This window comes from Neovison vison, chromosome 10, assembly GCF_020171115.1.
Source record: "Neovison vison isolate M4711 chromosome 10, ASM_NN_V1, whole genome shotgun sequence".
NCBI lineage: Eukaryota > Metazoa > Chordata > Mammalia > Carnivora > Mustelidae > Neogale > Neogale vison.
The window spans coordinates 54,739,430-54,759,874 of NC_058100.1; the positions used below are offsets into that span (position 1 = coordinate 54,739,430).

Sequence of the window (20,445 nt, forward strand, 5' to 3'; positions counted from 1 at the left end):
TTGTAGGGGTTCAATAAGTGTCTGTAACATGGGCAGTGAAATGAATAAAAGCCATTGCAGTGTTTTTGATGCAAGTACCAATGTAGAAAGAGCAGGCAACTCAGAATCAGAAAGTGTGTCTTCAAATCCTGGCTCCAATTTCTCCTATTGAATGACCTTGGACAAGTCACAACTTCCAAATTTCAGATTTCTTACCTGTAAAATGGTGAATAAAAAATCATCTTCCTAGGGCCATTCCAAAGAATAAGATAACTGAATGGAAAAGTATTTTTAGAATAATGGAAAATGGGTCCCTGTAAGTATGAACTGACTGTGAATTTAGAGGGAGAGACTCCTGAATAGATGAGGCAGAATCATGATTTTTTTCCACCTTAGAAACTACAAGATCAGAGGAAGGGAAGGAAACTAGGTATCAGTTCCAGGAGTAGCAAAGATTTTGGCTTTTTTTTTTTTTAAAAGATTTTATTTATTTATTTGGCAGAGGACACAAGTAGACAGAGGCAGGCAAATAGAGAGGAAGAAGCAGGCCCCCGACTGAGCAGAGAGCCCGATGTGGGACTCGATCTCAGGACTCTGAGATCATGACCTGAGCCGAAGGCAGCGGCTCAACCCACTGAGCCACCCAGGCGCCTGATTTTGGCTCTTTTGTTCAGTGGTTTATGCCAGTGCCTACAGGGATATTTGGTACATTGTAAGTGCTCAATTAACATTTGCTGACTGAACGAATTTACTGAAGGTTTCCTGGATATGAAGCACTGGCTAGGTGCTTTCCAATATGTAATACCGTGTAACTGATGCAACAACTCCACAAAATAGCTACTCAGCAACTTGTCTTAGGTCACACAGTTAATGGATGAGGAGTCAGGATTTAAACCCAGTATACTGAAAATACTTAAAGTTTCATGTATTTATTGAGCACCTTTTATTGGCCACATACTCGAGGCACTTGAGATGCTATTAGTGAACAAAACAAACACAAATCTTTGCCTTCATTAGGCTTCATATACTAGTGGAAAGAGACAGACAATAAGCCAAGAACATAAATTAGTAACAGACAATCGCTATAGAAAAACAGAGCCATGTAAAGAGCTAAGAACAGAAAGTGGTCACGATAGATCTTTTGAAGAAAAATGACACGGACTAAAGACTTGAAGGAGGTGAGTTAGCCTGCAGGTGTAAGAAGGGAAAAGCGTTCCAGGCAAAGACTTTAAGACAGAAGAAATGCTGATATGTTTCAGAAACAGCCAAGAAGTCAGTGTGGCTGGAGTGAAGAAAGCAATGGGAAGGGTTGTGCAAAATGAGCCAATGGGTAGCAGAGCTGGTGCCAGTAGTGGGTTGAGTGGGCAGATCCTGCAGGCCATTGTGAGGCCATCTTGCAGGCCTTACCTTTTACTCTGGTTTCTAAGGAAAGCAACAATAAGAGACAAGACCATCCAAAATGGTCACAAGTAAGTATTTGCTTTTTTGAGAGAAGTAACTTCAGCTATGAAAATTAGAAACATATACCGATTTAATATGGTTCGGAGTAAGAATGTGTGTTATGGGAACCATTCATTTTCTTTATCAAGAGTAGATCACTTATCAACAGCTGGGATACACAGATGATGTCTGACTTCCCAGGTCACATGGGCTGCCAAGTGGCAGAGTTCAACTTCAAGCCCAGGCAGCCTGACTCTGGAGCCCTGGCTTTTTAACCACTATACTATACTGATTCTCCACATTCTCATTCCTCTTCAAAATACTGTGGAAGGAGCTGAGATGTCCTTCAGCAGGTGAATGGATAAAGAAGATGTGGTTCATATATACGATGGAATATTACTCAGCCAACCAAAAGGATGAGTATCTACCATTTGCACCAACATGGATGAACTAGAAAGTATTATGCTAAGTGAAATAAGTCAATCAGAGAAAGACAACTATCATGTGGTTCCATTCATGTGGAACATATGGATCACAGGGGAAAGGAGGGGAAACTGAATAGGAAGAAATCGAAAAGGGAGCCAAACCATGACCGAATTTTGACTCTGGGAAATAAACTGAGGGTTGCTGGAGGGGAGGTGGGTTGAGGGATGGGGTAACTGAGTGATGGACATTAAGGAGGGCACATGAGGTGAAGAGCACTGAGTGTTATACACCAAGTAATGAAGCATCAAACACCACATCAAAAATTAATGATGTACTGGGGCGCCTGGGTGGCTCAGTGGGTTAAGCCGCTGCCTTTGGCTCAGGTCATGATCTCAGAGTCCTGGGATCGAGTCCCGCATCGGGCTCTCTTGCTCAGCAGGGAGCCTGCTTCCTCTCTCTCTCTGCCTGCCTCTCCATCTACTTGTGATTTCTCTCTGTCAAATAAATAATAAAAATCTTTAAAAAAAAAAAAAAAAAAAAAAATTAATGATGTACTATATGTTGGCTAACTGGATTTAAATAAATACAAAATAAAGATATATTCCTACAAAAGGTAAAAAACAAACAATCAAACAAAATATTCTAGGCACTATGATATAATGCGTTTTTTCCAAGTGTGCTGTACTTAATTTCTATATAGTTCTTATTACAGAATTATATACCACAAAAAGAAAGAAATGTACTATGACAATTTGAAAATACGAGGGGGGGAAAAAAGAAGACAAAATGCCCACCAGTATGACATCTGACTTAGAAAATTTGCCAGTAGGGCTCCTATCTATATAATTAAACTGAAGCAAAATCAAAACCCTACTGAAATTACTTTTATATGTAACGGATTCCGTGGTCACTGTGAGAAAAAAATCCAAATACAAAATTTAGGAAGAGATGGATATCAAGAGGAAAATGCTTCTTTCACATCAAGTTATGACATCTATGTCTTATGTGACTGTGAGGAGTAGAAGATACTCCTACAAGCTGATTTTAAAATCCAACAGCATCAATGGAAACAAAGGAAAAGACTGCAAATAAACTGATCTCACCCTTCTGACACCAACCTAATCTGAAAACATAGTAAAACCCTCAAAACAAATCCTACCTCATCCAGTCCTCCTTGGAAATACTGTTGCTACAAGCTACAATTCTGAAAAATAGTAGAAAGCTTATCATTTAAACAACTCCATAGTCAAAAAGCAAAAATGACTTACTTTAATTAGTTGGTACTCCCTCTTTTCTGCCAAAATAAGGCTTAAATTTAGCAACTGCCAGTGAAAGGAAAAGCCTAATGTTGCCTTTCTCTGGAGCTTGGCAAATGTTAAGAGAATGATAAAAGTTGCTCACCACCTACAAAGTGGAGTAACCCCCGAAGACTGAACTTGGCTATCAGGGCATGATTGGTAACTGAAATAAAACGGCTGCTATGCAACGGCTCTCAGAAGCCTCCAGGATGGTAATGAGCGCCACTGACTTGCTCGCATCCTTGGGTTGCCGCCGGTCCCTTAAGACATGGAGAAGTGGAGACAGAGAAACATATCACCTTTCGCAAAAAAAAACAAGGAAGGTGTGCAACACAAGCCCGCTGCCATCCTGTATGAGACTTTGTCTTATAGTGGCCACACCGGGGATTAGGGAGATCTGCATGATTTAACCAATTTTAAGAGCATTTCCTTAAAATAGTACACGACTCACAGTACAAAAAGCTACCTTGTCAACTAGAAAGGACCCAGGTGAGAAATGTTCTCATTCTGGCTTTTAAAAGTTTTTGTTTAATTAGTAAATTAATTTCTGTGTATTTGTGTATTTTAGCAGTTCACAGAATTTCGGATTGCAATTACCCAAGAAGGGTGATGTCCTACATAAATTATTCCTTTCCTTACTCATTTAATAGATCTTAGGAGCTTACAGATGTTCTAAAAATGTTCACTAGAATCCAGTTGTAGAGGATTAACAAGGAAGAAGGAAAAGGAAGAGTAACTGAAAATGTTAATAAACTCTACTTTCCAGTCACCATATTTTACTTCCTTAGTTTATTTTCCAGTTATCGAAAATCCAAATACAAGGGAAACACTAGGTAGCAAGGATAACAACAAAACAAATCATTGCAAAGTGCTTTTAGTTAACAAGCAGTTTCAGTGTGGGTAATTTCCCCCCTAGTGGGGATTTGTGTTTGTTTTTGTTTTTTGCAAATTAAAGCATCAAAGGAGATGGGAGAAAGGTCCTATAATAAATTACAATTGTTTTTCTAGCCCAGAACTGATGAATCAGAATCTCTGGGTGTGGAGCATAATGATCTGCATTTTTGACAATCATCCAATGATTCTCTTTTATTAAACAAAGTAAAACATGTATTATGAAACTTTAAAACATACAAAGCACATACATTAATACATTAACCACATATCCATTAATCAGATCTAACCCACATCAACATTTTGATACACTATTAGATATTAAAATACAAAAGTAAAATATGTATATATTACAATATACAGAGACATGTTATTAAATTTATTTTAATATGGTATAAAATATTGAAATATTAAGATTTGTTGTGGGGTGCAAACATCTTTTCTATCCCTAAGAATCTTCTTTGTCTTAAGAGATTCATTTTCATTTGACAGAACACTGTTACATCAGATTTCTCTGGATTATTACCTTCCTGTTAAATTTTCTCAAACCTTTTACTTTCAACTTTATATGTTTTAAATGTACCTTTTTTTTAAAAGATTTTATTTATTTATTTGATAGACAGAGATCACAAGCAGGCAGAGAGGTAGGCAGAGAGATAGGAGGAAGCAGGCTCCCCGCTGAGCAGAGAGCCCGATGCGGGGCTCGATCCCAGGACCCTGGGACCATGACCTGAGCCGAAAGCAGAGGCTTTAACCCACTGAGCCACCCAGGCGCCCCCTTAAATGTACCTTTTTGTAAACAAAAACAAAAACAAAAACAAACCATTAGATCTATTGAGGTATAATTTACAAAGGAAACTTCACTATATTTAGGTGTATAGTTTGTTGAGTTTTAACAAATCTATATACCAGTGCAACTAAGATACAGGTTTCTTCCACCCAAAACATTTCTTCGTGCCACTTTACAATCAATCCATTCCTCCCACCTCAGCCCCTAGAAACCACTGATCTGCTTTGTCCCTAAGTTTTATCTTTTGCATACTGTCATATAAATGGAACGATGCAGAATTTAGGTTTTTTTTTTTTTTATCATTTAACACACTGTTTTGGGAATTGATTCATGTTACTGCATGTATCAGTAGTCCATTCCTTTTGATTCCATATACGGATATATCAAAATATGTTTGCCCATTTGCCAACTGATGGGCATTTGGGTTGCTTCCAGTTTGGGTCTATTAAGAATAAATCTGCTAAAAAAAAAAAATGTGTGAACAAGTCCTTACATGGACATATGGTTTGGGAACCACAGAATTAAAAGCTTGATTGGAAGTTCACAAACAAATACCATGGAGAGATGGCAACTTTTTAAAAGGATGTTAGTGAGATAGAGTGGTGGAGGGAACTTGAGAAGGGAAGGAATCCTGATGTTTTTTCCTTTCTATGTAAAATAGTTTTAGATTTACAGAAAACGTGGAAAAACAATAGAGTTTTCTCTTACCCAACTTCCCGAAATGTTAACATCTTACATAACCATAGTAAAATTATGAAAATGAAAAAATGAACATAGGGTAGCATACTGACAAATTATAGACCCAATTCTAACCGTCACCAGTTTTCCTGCCGTATTCATTTTCTATTGTCACTGTAAGAAACTGTCACAACACGGTGGCTTAAACAGTACAAATCTATTATCATACAGTTCTCTATGTCCGAAGTCCAACACGAGTCTCACCTGGCTAACATCATTGTGTCTGCGGGGCTATATTATTTTCTGAAGGCCCTAGGAGAGAATCTATTTTCTGGCCTCCAGAGGCCACCCATGCTCTTTGGTTTATGGTCCCCTTCCTCCCATCTTCAAGGCCAGTAATGTATCTTTCTGAAAGGTTCTGTTTTTAAGGCTGCGATTAAAATGAACCCATCTAGATAATCTAGGGTACTCTTTTCACTTCAAGGTCTTTAGCCTTAATCCCATCTGTAAAAATTTCTCTTGCCATGTAAAATAACATATTCACTGATTCTGTGTATTAGGATGTGGACATCTTGGGGGCCATTATTCTACCTTCCTTCCACATATAGTCTATGTAAGTACTTTCTAACAAGTGGGCCATTTAGGTTCCCATCATTTTGTAATCATAAACAATGTTGCAAAGAATACCTTGCACATCTGTATTTTCATACTGATGGATGTGTACCTTCAGGGTAGACTGCTAGAAGTGAGATTGCTGGGTAAAAGGGTAGGCACATCGGTAGCTTTGTCAAAATCCCCTCCAGAAGGGTTGCACTTAGTTTGTATTCCCATCAGCAATGTGTGAGAGTGTCTGTTTCCCATGATCTCACCAACTAATTTACTGTCATACTGCATAATTTTTGCTAGCCTAAAAGATGAAATAGTATCAAAATATTGTTCTAATTTGCATTTCTCTGATTATAAGTGAGTTTGAACATCCTTTTTATATGTGCAGGACAATTTTTATAGCATGTGGGAATTACTGTTCATACTTTTTTCTCCCAGTTTTTCTATCGGGTTCTGGTCATTTGTCCCTCAATTTTTTTTTTTTTTTAAGATTTTTATTTATTTGACAGAGAGAGGAAGAGAGAGATCACCAGTAGGCAGAGAGGCAGGCAGAGAGGGTGGGGAGGCACCCTCCCCGCTGAGCAGAGAGCTCGATGCAGGGCTCGATGCGGGGCTCGATCTCAACACCCTGGGATCATAACCTGAGCCAAAGTCAGAGGCTTAACCTACTGAGCCACCCAGGCACCCCTGTCTCTCAATTTTTAATAGTTCTTTATATGTTGTGAATGTTTTCTCTCAGCTGGTTATCTTTTAACTTTGTTTTATGATGTCTTTTTGCTAAGTAATTTTTTTAAAAAAGATTTATTTTAGAGAGAGAGAGAGAGAGGGAGAGCGCGCATGCTCGTACTGGGGCAGTGGTAGGGGGAGAGAGAATCCCAAGCTGACTACGCCCTGAGCATGAGCCCAGCGTTGGGGCTGATCCCACAACCCCAAAGCAAACTGAGTCAGATGCGCAACTGACCGAGCCACCCAGCCACCCCATCACACAATTTTTTTTTAAATTTTTTTTTTTTTTCCATCACACAATTTTTAAAACCGTTTTTGCCTTTGGCTTTTCCATAACCACTACCAAAAGATTTTTCTTACATTAAGGTTATCAATCTTTCCTACTGTACTTGCATCGTTTATTTATTTCATTTTATTTTCCACTTAGATCCTTAATCCATTTGGAGTTTATGCTTATGTGAGGCGTGACATACATCTCTAATTTTACCTTTTTTCCCAAATGACCACTCATTTGTCCCTACACTATTTCTTTCAAATGCCAACTCCTCAGGAAGCCATTCCTGACTTCTCTAATAGGAGTTATAGTCTCTTGCCTCTGATTATCTAAGCTCTTTTGTTTATATTACCGGTTTCCTCTGTCTGGACCAATAATTAGTTCTATTCGTATGCTATATCCCCTACTGAGCCTTAACTCCTATTTTATATCTCCTACTGAGTCTTAACTCCTGAAGGCAAACATTATTGAGCTCATATCTGTTATTTCTTCAATGCTTAGCATATAGTGGGTTACTTAATACATACTTGCAGAATGCTAATGATTAATCTGAATTATTAAGAAAAGCCCAATACACTCAAGAAAGTAGTGAAAATATCTAATACATTCAAGGGGGAAAAAAAAGCTCCTTAAAAATTACTAAAATTAAGCTTAGTCTGTGTTTAAAGAGGAAAAGTTTAGTAACTAGAATATTCACTTCTGTAGACCACTTCAGTTCCTGCTAATGAGATGTATGTTGATTTTCTTATGACTGGCAGAGACTGCTGATCTTAAGTTCACAGAGTGTGAATATAAGAAAAAATGGCTTTAAGGGATAAAATAATGAGAAATGATGGGTCAAAACTAAGAAAGAGAACATTATCCCAAAGTGAGGTCTATTAGTCTATTGGACAGTCTCCCAGAGGTTATCATGGAAGCCTGAAAAAGCATCAGATAATATAATGTGAGAGATACTTTCTCATTGTCAGGGGAGATGGACTAGATGAATTTAATTGAAGTTTTCCATCTCTCATTTCTAGGACTCTAAGAATAAAACCATCACAGATGGAGGGGGGCTTTGGAGCCTAGTACTTATTTAAAAAAAATAAAATTCTTACTGCCTCTGATGAAACAAAATGCACTTGCACTTGAAACCCATATTATGGAAGTGGCAGTAAACAAAAGATACACATAAAACGATAAAATTATTCTTTACTAATGTCCATCAGGATGGCTTTTTAAAAATATATAGAATAAAATGGGGAAGGGAAGGAGAAACACATCATGGACAGAAGTTTATTAGGCATATTTATATAACTTCTAGAGGCTATTTCCTAACTGTATTGTTTCTAATGCTGCAAATGTTTTTTTCATTATAAATTCATTATAAATTAACATATTGATCCTAAGTATATAGTACTTTTTTTTCCCCTGCAAACTTCCAAAGATCTTCAAATACCTGTGTAGTATTTCATTAGCATAAGAAAGGCATCATAGGCCTTAGAGTAGGTCAAACAACTTGCTCTTGGTCACACATGTGAGACACTAACTGAACACACATTAAACAAATGTATCTTACCACTCCTTTGCCTGTTTTTGGTACAAGTTCCTAAGCACTAATAATATAAAATCCAATCCTCTGGCAGAATTCAAAGGTCGGTAACACAGGCCCTAGATCATATGGTCAGAAGAGTGCAGAGACTTTTTCGACTGCAGGCACTTGCTTTTAATGGAGAAGAGCTCTTGAGTGACAGTGGTCATGCTGATGAAAAAGATACGAGTCCAGGTAGCTAAGGACAGATCATCAGGTTTGGACCTTCACTTCTGCTGGAGCTATTATCCTTTCTTCATTTAACTTTTAAAAAGTTGAGAGCAGACCATATTTCTAAGCATCCAATTATTTCTGGAATAAGAAAACAACTAAGATAGTCTCTATGAGTTACTCTATCATTAATCTCACAGGACTTCCATAGAAAGAAAACTATTCCCTTCTATTCACTACATTCCTCCCTTAATTCTACACCAAACAGATTAATATACACCCTTAAAAAAATTTCACAACGTTGATTAATTTTAAACCATCAACTAATGATGGCGATGTTATGGCTTAAGAGGTTAATGTCTTTGCAATGGGTGTACCTTGGGAATCATGAGTTACCTATACATTAAGTGAGTTTTCAAAAACAGCTTAGAAAAAAGAAAAAGTCAGTCCTGGAATTCTGAGATCAACAAGATATAGTCCTGATCTTCTAGAAGAATGTTTCTGAGTTGTCTTGACTATGTATCAAATGAGTAAAATACTGTTGGTATGCATTACTAAAGTTGTTTACTTACAAAATACAAGAATGTTCTAATGTATGATTATAAGACATTCAATAATATAAAAATTTAAAGAGTGAAATTTAAAAAATCAAATATTTATTATTTTCTTTCTGCAACTCAGATGGATGATATAGAGTACCCTCTGAAATATATACATCCTATGCTGGAGACTATCACCATGCAACCATGCAAATAATGACCCTACAATAAGTACTATCACCAACAAATGTATATTCTTGTGGAAGGACAGGGAAGGTCAAGGCTAATGTCGCCTAAACACTGGAGCTGAATTTTAAAGGATGGAGAATACTTTTAGGAAGCACAGAAGGTAGTCTTTTTAGGCAGAAATTACAAAGATAGCTGAGGAAACTTGTTTGGAGAACTTTTAAATTTGGGGAAAATGGAGCACTAAGATGGAGAACCCTCTAAGTTTGGCGGTTGAGAGATCTGGGGGTGGGGATGGGGATATTGGGTATTAGGAAATGAAACTGGAAGGCCAGCCAAAAACTTGACAATGAAAAGTTCTCTGTGCCAAATGAACTTTGGTTCTTATCATCCTATAAGACACAAGTCCAATTCAAAAGCTTTCAGAAGGTGACTGATGCTTTTTGATGGAAAAGCTAGGTCTGTCTGGAAATATTTAAATGTGGGGAAGCAGGAAAGGAAAAGAGGAAATTTGGTCATGTCCACGGGCATGGGAACATAGAGAACTACTAAGCAAGGGAGAGTCAAGTAATGATCAGATGATCAAGGTTAGAGCAGCAGTGAGATGGCTAGAGTGGGGACAGAGATGCTGGCGGTCAGGAGATGAGTTAAAGTCTCTACTGTACGAGATGGAACTGGCTACATATTTTGAGGAGCTCAGCGCACAACACAAGGGTCCTTGTTTGAAAAGCAGGAACTCAGGGCCATTAAAAGTACTAACACCAAAACCTTTCCTTTCTTAAGCCGCCTCTCTCTCCATCTGCTCTGGTGTTTTTCATTTGCTATTTAATGTCATGCTCCCTCAGGCACCAGGGCAAGTGCAGACCTTCACAGGTGCCCAGGGCCCCTGCCCATGACTCAGTATGTGGGTGGCCCACTGGATGCCAGGTTGCCCTTCCCGAGCCAATAAACCCAAGTGCCACGCCCAGGCGCAGGGTAGGGAAGTTAAGCCAGGCTTCTTCCCTTCCCACAGCTGCCTCTGCAACTCACTAGGTATCTGGCTTGGGGATGGGCAAAAGGCTTGCTCTAACTGAGCTGTGGCCTTTGGCCACCTGCCAGACACCAGTGAAGCTGACAAGCAGGAGCAAGGACAGTCCTGCCAAGTGCTGCCTTGTGGTGCCACAGAACATGCAGGCTAACCCTATCTTTTTAATGTGTGTAATAAAGGCCCGTGCCAGGGTCAAAGAGTGACAGCTAGGGCTGAGTAAGGCAGACAGGAGGGGTTGGTTGGGGTTCCGGGGGTGGGGAGGTAGGCAGTATAGGATCCATCCCAGGGAGGCAACAGAGGTGGTGCCAGGCCTTGGCTCCAAGTCCCAGCACATGCTGTCCCATTAGACCATACTTATAGAACATGAATCCAAAGATGGAGCAATAAGAATCTTAGGATGGAAACCACAGAACATTGAACTCTATGCGCAGGGCCTTTCTGAGTGCAGGTTCTGTGCACTGGCCTGACGCTCATGAAGCAAGTCCTGGTGCTGGTTCAGGAGAAGAATGTTCTAACAGGCAGGGATAATTGAAGTAAGTGGGAGTGGGGCTGGGAAACGGATGGATGAATTTGGAGAGAGGAGAAGAGAAGATCTGGTAACTGAACTTGGGAGGAAAGAAAATACTATGGTTCTGGGAACTGAGGAAATTTGTTGTACTACAGAGTCAGGAATTCAGGCAGAAAAGATTTTGAGAAAAAACTTAAGTGAATACAGTTTGGGGCCAGAACTAAGTGTTAGTTGAATCCAGAGGACTGTTTGGAAGAAGATTCTCCAATAAAACATCACTTTCTATTTCCTCTTTTGTTGATCATTAATTTCATTACCATACAAAAAGTCAAGGAAAGGTCCTTCTAATATGAAGATCTCAGCATTAACCCATTAAACAAGCCCACATCTAAAACATCATACAAGGCTTTAGAGGTTTCAAAGGTGGACTATATACAAAATGAAAAAGTCAAGGAGTTTATTTAATAGACATGAACTTGTGGAAGAGATTATAATATAAAGTATACTAGATAAGATACGAATAGCTCAAGATGTAAAAATTTGCAAAAATTAAAAAATATTCATATATGTATATGACTGCCATAATTTTTTTCTTTTAAAACCAAATGTCATGCTTCCTATTTCGATATCTAGTAAAAATGTATGAAGCTACACAAGCTTCCTTGTAGCAGGCCAAATTATGATAGTTTGCATAAAAATGCAAATATGTAAAGTATCACTAATGAGCACTTAAAAAAAACTTGTAGAAAATAAGTAGCCAATATATAACGAAATGCATTTTATTGTCCTTTTTCCTCCCTAAAATAGATTTCATTTAACTCAATGTATCTAAAATATTATCACTTCAACTTGTACTCAATATTAAGAAGTACTGATACTGTTTATGCTTTTTTTCTCATTTTCTTAACAGCTTTATTAAAATATAATTCAGAGACCACCAAACTCACTCTTAAAGTGTACACTTCAGTGGTTACTGTCTATTCAGAAAGGTGCGAAACTGTCACCACAGTCTACTCGCAGAATATTTTCATCACTCCTCAAAGATATCCCATATGAATCAGTAGTCGCTCTCTCTTCAACCCCTGGCAACCATTAATGTAGTTTCTCTCTCTATGGGTTTGCCTATTTCGGACATTTCACATAAACAGGATCCTATAATATGTGGCCTGTTGTATCTGGCTTTATTCATTTGGTGTCACGTTTCCAAGGTTCTTCCATGTTGTACTGTGTGTCAGCTCTTCAGTCCTTCCTAAGGGTGAACCGTGGAGCGAACACGTTTTGCACATCCATCCTTCTTCAGCAGATGGACATTGGGTTGTGTCCACTTTTTGGCTGGTACAGATAATGCTGCTAGGAACAATCATGTTCAAGATTTTGTATAAACACATGTTTTCAATTTTCTTGTATATATATACCTAAAGGTAGAATTGCTAGGTCATATGGTAACTCTGTGTTTAATCTTTCGAGGAATTGTCAAGCTGTTTACAAAGTGGCTGCACCATTTTAAATTCCCTTCAGCAATACAGTAGGGTTCCAATTTTTCCATATACTTGTCAACAATCATTACATTCTCTCTTTTTTTTTTTTAAAGATTTTATTTATTTATTTGACAGAGACAGATCACAAGTAGGCAGAGAGGCAGGCAGAGAGAAAGAGGAGGAAGCAGGCTCCCTGCCGAGCAGAGAGCCTGATGCGGGACTCGATCCCAGGACCCTGAGATCATGACCTGAGCCGAAGGCAGCGGCTTAACCCACTGAGCCACCCAGGCGCCCCACATTCTCTCTTTTTGATTACAGTCATCCTAGTATGTATGAAGTGGTATCTCACTGTGGTTTTGACCTGCATTTCCCTAATGGCCAATGATGTTGACCACCTTTTCATGTGCATATTAGCCATTTGTACATCTTCTTTGGAGAAATATCTATTCAAATTCTTTTGGAACATTTTCTCCTAATAGCTATAAAAGTCTGACAAAAAAATCTGTAGTGATATTACAATCAAATGATAACCTGGGAATGAAGTTCTTTTAAAATGAAATTAATAGGTGCTTAATATAAAACATAACTTTAAAAATCCAGTGGAATGGTCCTGGCATTGGTTATAGGATTAATGGGCCTGAGCGTAGGAAGGCCCTCAGTGTTATTATGTACCAGCATTGGTCATACCCTGCTGAGTACAGGTATAGCTGAGAAGTACAAAAATACCTTCTTGTACAGCTAACACCAGCAAAATTGAGAAGTTGGCAAGGTTTCACTTCTCTATCTAGCTTCTTAAGTTCGGTGAAAGAGGAAAGCATCTAATATTAGTTGTACTTAGAGGTTAACTACATGTTACTTTAAGTGGACATTAGCCCTTGAAAACATTTATTTCTAATTGAAATGAAAGGTGTTAAGCCTCCACTCCCCCATTAAAGCAGAAGAAAAATATCTTTGCTTTGAGGAAGAGGGGTTTATAGTATATTCTCCATAAGAATGAGCTATAAGTGAGTTCATCTCATTCTCTCTCTCATAGAGCCCTCTTGTCCTAGGCAGGATACATTGGTATCATCATTAGATAGCACTGCTGCAAACCTGTTTTATGAAAAACCATAGGTTGAGGACAGCTTCCATCATTCTTTTGATTCTTTCAAGTTGAGAATCTTGGCAATATTCCCTGCCATGCATGTTCCCCTTTCTCTGGGTATTTGCTATCTCTTTTCTATCTCCCTTAAGGGGTCATACCTGACCTTATTCATTTTTTCTCTGCTTCAAATTTTATATTTTCTAGGATATTTATTATTAAAAAATAAAAAATTATACCCCTTCTGATTAAAAAATTTAAAGGTATAATTAATATTTATATTAATATTATATATTATTAAATATTTAATATTTAATATCTTCAGACTCTACTTTTTCTTTACTGAGAATCTTGTTTTTTATATTATTTTTACCTCTGGTAGTCCTATTTTGATAGACATATAGTATTAATATATCCATATATTGTATATTCACATATACATGAATATAAATATACTCTCTATTAAAAAGAGGTACCACTGCCGGGGGATCCTACTTTGGATTTTAACTCCACACAGATGGATAGTAAAGAGAGGAAAAGTTGGGTGTAGAATCCTTAAATAGAGAACAGAACTTTTGAGTGTCCACGAGTGCAGCTGCAATGAGGAATACGGAAGTTGAAACGGTAACAGCACCTTGGCTGCTATGATTTCAAATTGATTATTTCACCCCTAAGACTGAGATTCTCAGGCTGGTCAGAGGTCACTATGCCACAATAAAGCATTCAGTAAATTTAGACTTGTCATCTGAATGGACGGTGTCGAACAATTGGAAGGACAACTAATATACAAGGCAGCATTTGTGGGCAATAACAAGCCACTGAAAAAAATGTCACTTACTAGTTTCTTATGCCAGACTTGAAGGTACAGAAGAAAGCACTGATGTCTGCCGGGAAGGCATGGACTCAAAGGGGTTCCTAATATATTAACCAACCACTTGGACAAAGAGTTCTCAACCATGGGTATATGTCAGAATCACCTGGGAAGGTTTCAAAAAACACAAAATACAGGGTTCTAGTTCAGACATTTTGGCTAAACTAGTCTGAGGTGGAGCCCAGACATTAGTTTTGCTCGTTTGTTGTTTTTGGAGATGTTCCTTAGGGGATATTTAGGTAGGGCCAGCGTTGAAAACTACTGGTTTTGACAACGAACGCTATTTGACCTTTATCAAGTGGGCATGAAGCTTTGTCTCTTTGTTTAACTTGGAAAAACAAAAATTTTATTGAAGATCTTACTGATTTTACTTATTCTATTCAAGACAGAGACCAATACCAACTGAGCCTCACATCTCAAAACTTAAGAAAGAATGTAACATTTCTTTTTACACAAGAATTTGACTTAGTCCATATTTATTCTTACAAAGCTTTACTTCTCTAAAAACTACGTAAAGTTTTCATCTTTTGACAGTCTTTTGTATCTACTCTATCTGATTGGGAATGCTCAGGTGTCACAGTGACAGGAACAAGAAGGGTTACAAAGGAGTAGTCAGCTACTGCCTTAGCTCAACTATGCTTCTGGTTGTCTTGGCATATATTTTAGTGCCTGAATTCTTTCAGAGCCAAGCTCAAAGCTAATACAAACGAAGCAGCTGCGACTGCATTGTGTTACATTTACATGGAAGGCCAACTCAGACCATTGTGTTATGGAAATGAGAACACTAAGCCAAACACCTGGCCCGGAACACAAGCAGCTTTCTTTTAGCCAAAGCTAAATTGATGGCATCGTCTAAGGAGAAGTGATATAAAAATCATAAATATCAATAGTCACTTTATAAATAGAACATTAAAGAAAGAAGCCTGTTCCAAAAACTCAAGCAATGTGAAACAAATATATACAATTACAAGGCGCTGATCATTTTCCCTTTCTGAATTAAATTTAAGTACCTGGATAACTTTTATTAGTTTACTCCTTTCTTCCTAATCACCCCTGTAATATCATTTCAATATAGTTTTAACAATGGGTAAGACATGCAATGGATGTTTTACTTAAAGGAAAACACAAATATGACAACTGTAAAAAGTCCAGCAAGATGCTAAAGAAAAAAATGAAAAACAGCATCTTTAAAAGAGGCAACAACTATTCAAATGACAAATGGTTCTTGAAGAAGCTAACAGTCAAAACTCAGATCTGCAAAAACACTGTGAACTTATACATATGTATGGCACCTAAAAGGCTCAAAGAAATATCCACAGAAACAAATCATTAAATAAATATTTCTATCTAGTTTCACTCCCCAATATAAGTAGACACAGTATACACTATACACATAAAACACCATAGCCCTGAATTCCAAATACATATTAAAATTTCTCTTGGTTGAAGAAAAAAATGTAACTATTCTGCACAGGTATACTCATTTACTCCAAATGATTGCTTAGTGATGATTAAATGGTTTAGCAATCCATTCGACTGAGATTTCATCAGTAATACCAAGAGAGTAAATCACTTTATTCTGGTCATTCAATAATTCATGCATATCTTATTCATTAAACAATTATTTGCCGAGTGCTTACTGTGTACAAAGTACTGTGTTAGGCACTGAGGTAGCTACAAACATGAGAGGAGATATTTATTTTCTAATGAGGGACACAACCCACAAACAAACAATTGCAACTGGAATTAAGGTAAAGGAATACAGAATGAACAGAAGAAACAGAAAAACTACCCTGCAGATCTCTGCTTTTCCTTACGGCTATGATTAGATAAAAGTACAAATACACTGAAACATTCTTAAAAACCAAGACCTTGCCTTACCACAGGAGTTCCCTCTTACGCTTATTTTTATTTTTAAATGTATTGACTCTGCTGTCTACCACTGGCATAAAGATGGCTTAGACTAAGTAAGAAATAACACATGGATACACTGTTGTACTGATTATCCATTTAAGTTTTTAAAAATATACATTTTGGGAGATGAGATATACAAAGGTTTCGGACTTCCCAGCTTTGGGTTCACTGCTGTAAGTTATTCCTTGGTTCCTTCCTGCTACATCCAGCAGTCAGCAGGATATAAGCAACCCTTCCACCTCTGTTTCTCAAGCTAACCTGACTCTAGAACTACCAGCAGGCTCAGCTGATAGCCTGGGGTGGGTGCTGGGCTGGGCCTCGGCTGAATGGCAGGCAGTCCCTGACCTATCACCCTGAGTTGGGATACTGATAGAAAGCGGGAAAGAGTCACTTGGGGACAAGTAATTTACCAAAACTTCACAGTATTTCTACAAATGGAGGAGGGAGAAGGCCCTTTTGGAGAGTCCATGACAAGCTCCTTTTTGGTTTAGTTTCTAAACCAAGATAAATGTTTCAAAAAACCAGTCTCTAATGCTTGCCAAATTTAGTTAAGCTTGACAAACAAACAAGAAAGGTAACAGTCTTGCCTCAACCTACCTCGCCATCCTCCTCTCTGGCCATTTTTGCCTACGTGCTTTTTGGCTCATGCCTCACTGAGCCCTTTTAATGTTCGCTGGGTGACTCAGTCACTTCATGAAGTGTGTCCTTCTAAAATGCTAGTGCCTCAGACTGCACTAGTCTTCTTCCGGTCAAGTATTTTCACTCAGCTTTTGAAACAGCTCAAATACTGGCTCCCCAGCAAAACTTTCAGCTTACACAATGCATTGTTAAAAATCTGTGTCACCACGCTTATCTACCTCCATATGAATCTGGTCACTTTTCTGTATCTTACTACTAGACTAGAAAGTCTCTGGGAGTGGAAAATTCTGTTGTGTTCATTTTTGTTACCCCAGGACCTAGTGCCAACAGAGTGTCAATAATTGGTGGATCACTAATATTTTGCCCAGAGTAAGCACTCAGTAAGTATGTCACTGTCAGTAATTTTAGTCAAGGCTTGCTAAAAACTATTCATCTGCTCTTTGGTATTTGCCTGCAAATGGAGCTGGGAAGAACAGGCCCTTTGGAGAGTCCACTGGGTAAGTAGTGAACCTGCTGTCCACCACGGTAAAGACACCTGAATCCTAGAACCACAAGAACTTGTGCTTAAATCTCACTTCTGCTCCTTCAGAAAGTTAATATGGATCATTTCCATGGAAACAATCATGTTAGTAGCATGAGATACTGTGTAATAAACTTAATTAAGTATCTCCCAGTTTGGTTCCTTTTTGTACTGCTTTCCCATATTCAGAGACTCTGTTGTGATATTAACTACAAAAATATTTTGTGTTGACATGAAAACTAGACATAATTCTTATTGGCATTACATTTAAGTCACATTAGCTACTGGTATTATATGGAAATTTAAAACATACAGTGTATTTCCACAGACATCCAAGTACTGTAGTGCCTCATCTGGCCAGCATATTTTGGTTTCTTTTAAAAGAATATCAATTATTTATCCAGCATTATCATGGAATAAGGTATTTCACAAACCAGATTTTTCTGGATAACAAGTTTTATAAGCAACCACATATCTTCAAGGTTTAAAATATTCTCAATGGGTATGATCACACAGTATTATACAGTTACACTTAAAAAAAAAAAAAAAAAAGCCCAGCACAAGAAATATCATTTCACTTCTTAATGATTGAGAATCATCATTATCAATGTCAATTATTGCACTCTGCACCATCCATCCTGCAATACAATGGTACTCTTAAGGATTACTGATAAACATTGGGCTATTTGCCTTTATCCTAAGTGGATTCAGATTGTTTTTATGACTCCTTACCTCTGATTTTCTCTGCCTCCTCCCTCAGCTCACTGTCATCTTTTGAAAAATTACAGTTAGTGTGTTCTAATGGTTATTTTTCAAATAATTATCTAGATAAGGACTGGTTAAGTTCTCCTAGAGAGCTAAGTGCATGCACTTAGTGACTGCAGTTTGCCAGTTGGAGGCCCCTCTTTCCTTCAATATTCCTAAATCCATGAGGCGGCTGAGATTGTCAGAATAATAACAACTGAGAAAATGGTCTGTAAGTAGAGCTAGCGGTCATGTATATGCATCATTGGGTTATTACTTTTACTAAAGAATAATTAGTTTTATTATTAAGGTAAACCTTAAATTAGCTATCAACTGTTTAAATATAAGTAAAAACTATTGTTCTTAATTTAAATTTTAAAAGCCCAGTCATGAACTTCAGATTCAATATAAGTACTTCAGATTCAATATAAGTACATTCAATATAATGTACTATACTATTGAGGGGGATCTTTCTTCAGTTACTGACTTTAAAAAAAATTATATTTATTCTAGCATAATGGCATCAATATTTCAACTTCTAACTCAATCCTTTTCACCACTTTGCATAGTCAGTTTCACTATATTTGATTTGTTTCATTAGGAAAATAAGAAGGTGAAGGAAGAGAGGGGGAAAAAAAAGTCTTTTTCATTCATTATTTTAAAAAAACCAACCAAACATTTAAGTGGGAAGCCACATCTATGGAACAGAGAAACTCAGCAAAAGGGATGAAATCTGTTATTTTATAATTCCTGTCATAATTAGGTTAGAATATTAATCTAGTCTTGTTTCTGATCTTTAAAAATGAGAGAAATGGTAAACATTTGAAAGGTGTCGTGGTAACAGATATCCACGAACTCTACAAGGCACTGAGATATAAGAAAAGCAAATCTTGCTCTTCAAGGTAAACCCAAATTAAAACATTTTGGTTAACTTACAAATGAATGCCAGTTTATATAGCTCAAAATATCAGTTCAACTTAAAAAGTCATCCAGGGGCACCTGGGTGGCTCAGTGGGTTAAAGCCTCTGCCTTCGGCTCGGGTCATGATCCCAGGGTCCTAGGATCAAGCCCCGTGTCTGGCTCTCTGCTCAGCAGGGAGCCTGCTTCCTCCTGTCTGTCTGCCTGCCTCTCTGTCTACTTGTGATCTCTGTCTGCCAAATAAATGAATAAAATCTTAAAAAAAATATATTGGTTATCTATTAAAAAAAAATAAAAAGTCATACAACTAAAAAAAAGAAGTATTGGAACATATAAATAAAGAATACAACATATTAACTTAACTGAATTAAAACAAAATAATCTTTTTTTTTCCCAATAGAAAAGTCTACTTCTACTCTATACTGATTTCCATTGTACCTACAATAATGACCAACTTCATGGCAGTAATACTTTTCAAGTTTTAAAATAATAAATTTTAATAAAATGATTTAATTAGTCTGATACTGGTGGATTAAAATCTGGGTTATCCAGAGTTATATATCAAAAAGGTCCAAACCAGAACTGTAACTGGTGGTCAGCTGACCTGATCACTTATAGCCTTCCAAGCTCAGCATTCAGGATTTAATACTGATTCTTCGTACTGCCTCATCAGTGTAAGGAATATTTTAAACTGGGTTATTTCTTCCAGGGCATTTCTTAAGCACTTAGATGGTCATCTAAAAGATGGCTTGAGGGGAGTACAGGCCAAGTTCTCAGGATTAGAACTCACAATTGTCTAATTCTCTGATAATCTGCTCTGCAACTTTAGGAGTCCCATCATTCACTGTTTACGCTCCAGCTCAAGAAAAAAACACAAAAAACAAAAAACTCTTTCCACTTGAAAAAAATAAATTCCACTAGCATCTTTATATTTTAGTATATGTGCTGCCGAAGCGAGCACATCCACTAGCATCTTTATAGAACAGTGATAGGTTTTTGCTAGTAACTTGATAAAAAGGCATCCTGCAAAGATTTGCACTCTATAGTTCAGAGGATTTTGAATTTAACATATTTTGTTATATATTTTGGAAATTTCCCACAAGTAAAAATAATTATTCCCTAAAATCTAATAAGCCTCCTGCTGAAAGTAGTGGACTTTAACCACTGTTTA

General features: G+C 37.5%; 1 protein-coding gene across 8 annotated transcripts in view; it reads right to left on the reverse strand.

Annotated features, from left to right (window-relative positions):
• RASAL2 (RAS protein activator like 2) overlaps positions 1-20,445 on the reverse strand; it is a 357,312-nt gene that overhangs the window by 66,082 nt on the left and 270,785 nt on the right. The window lies entirely within an intron of this gene.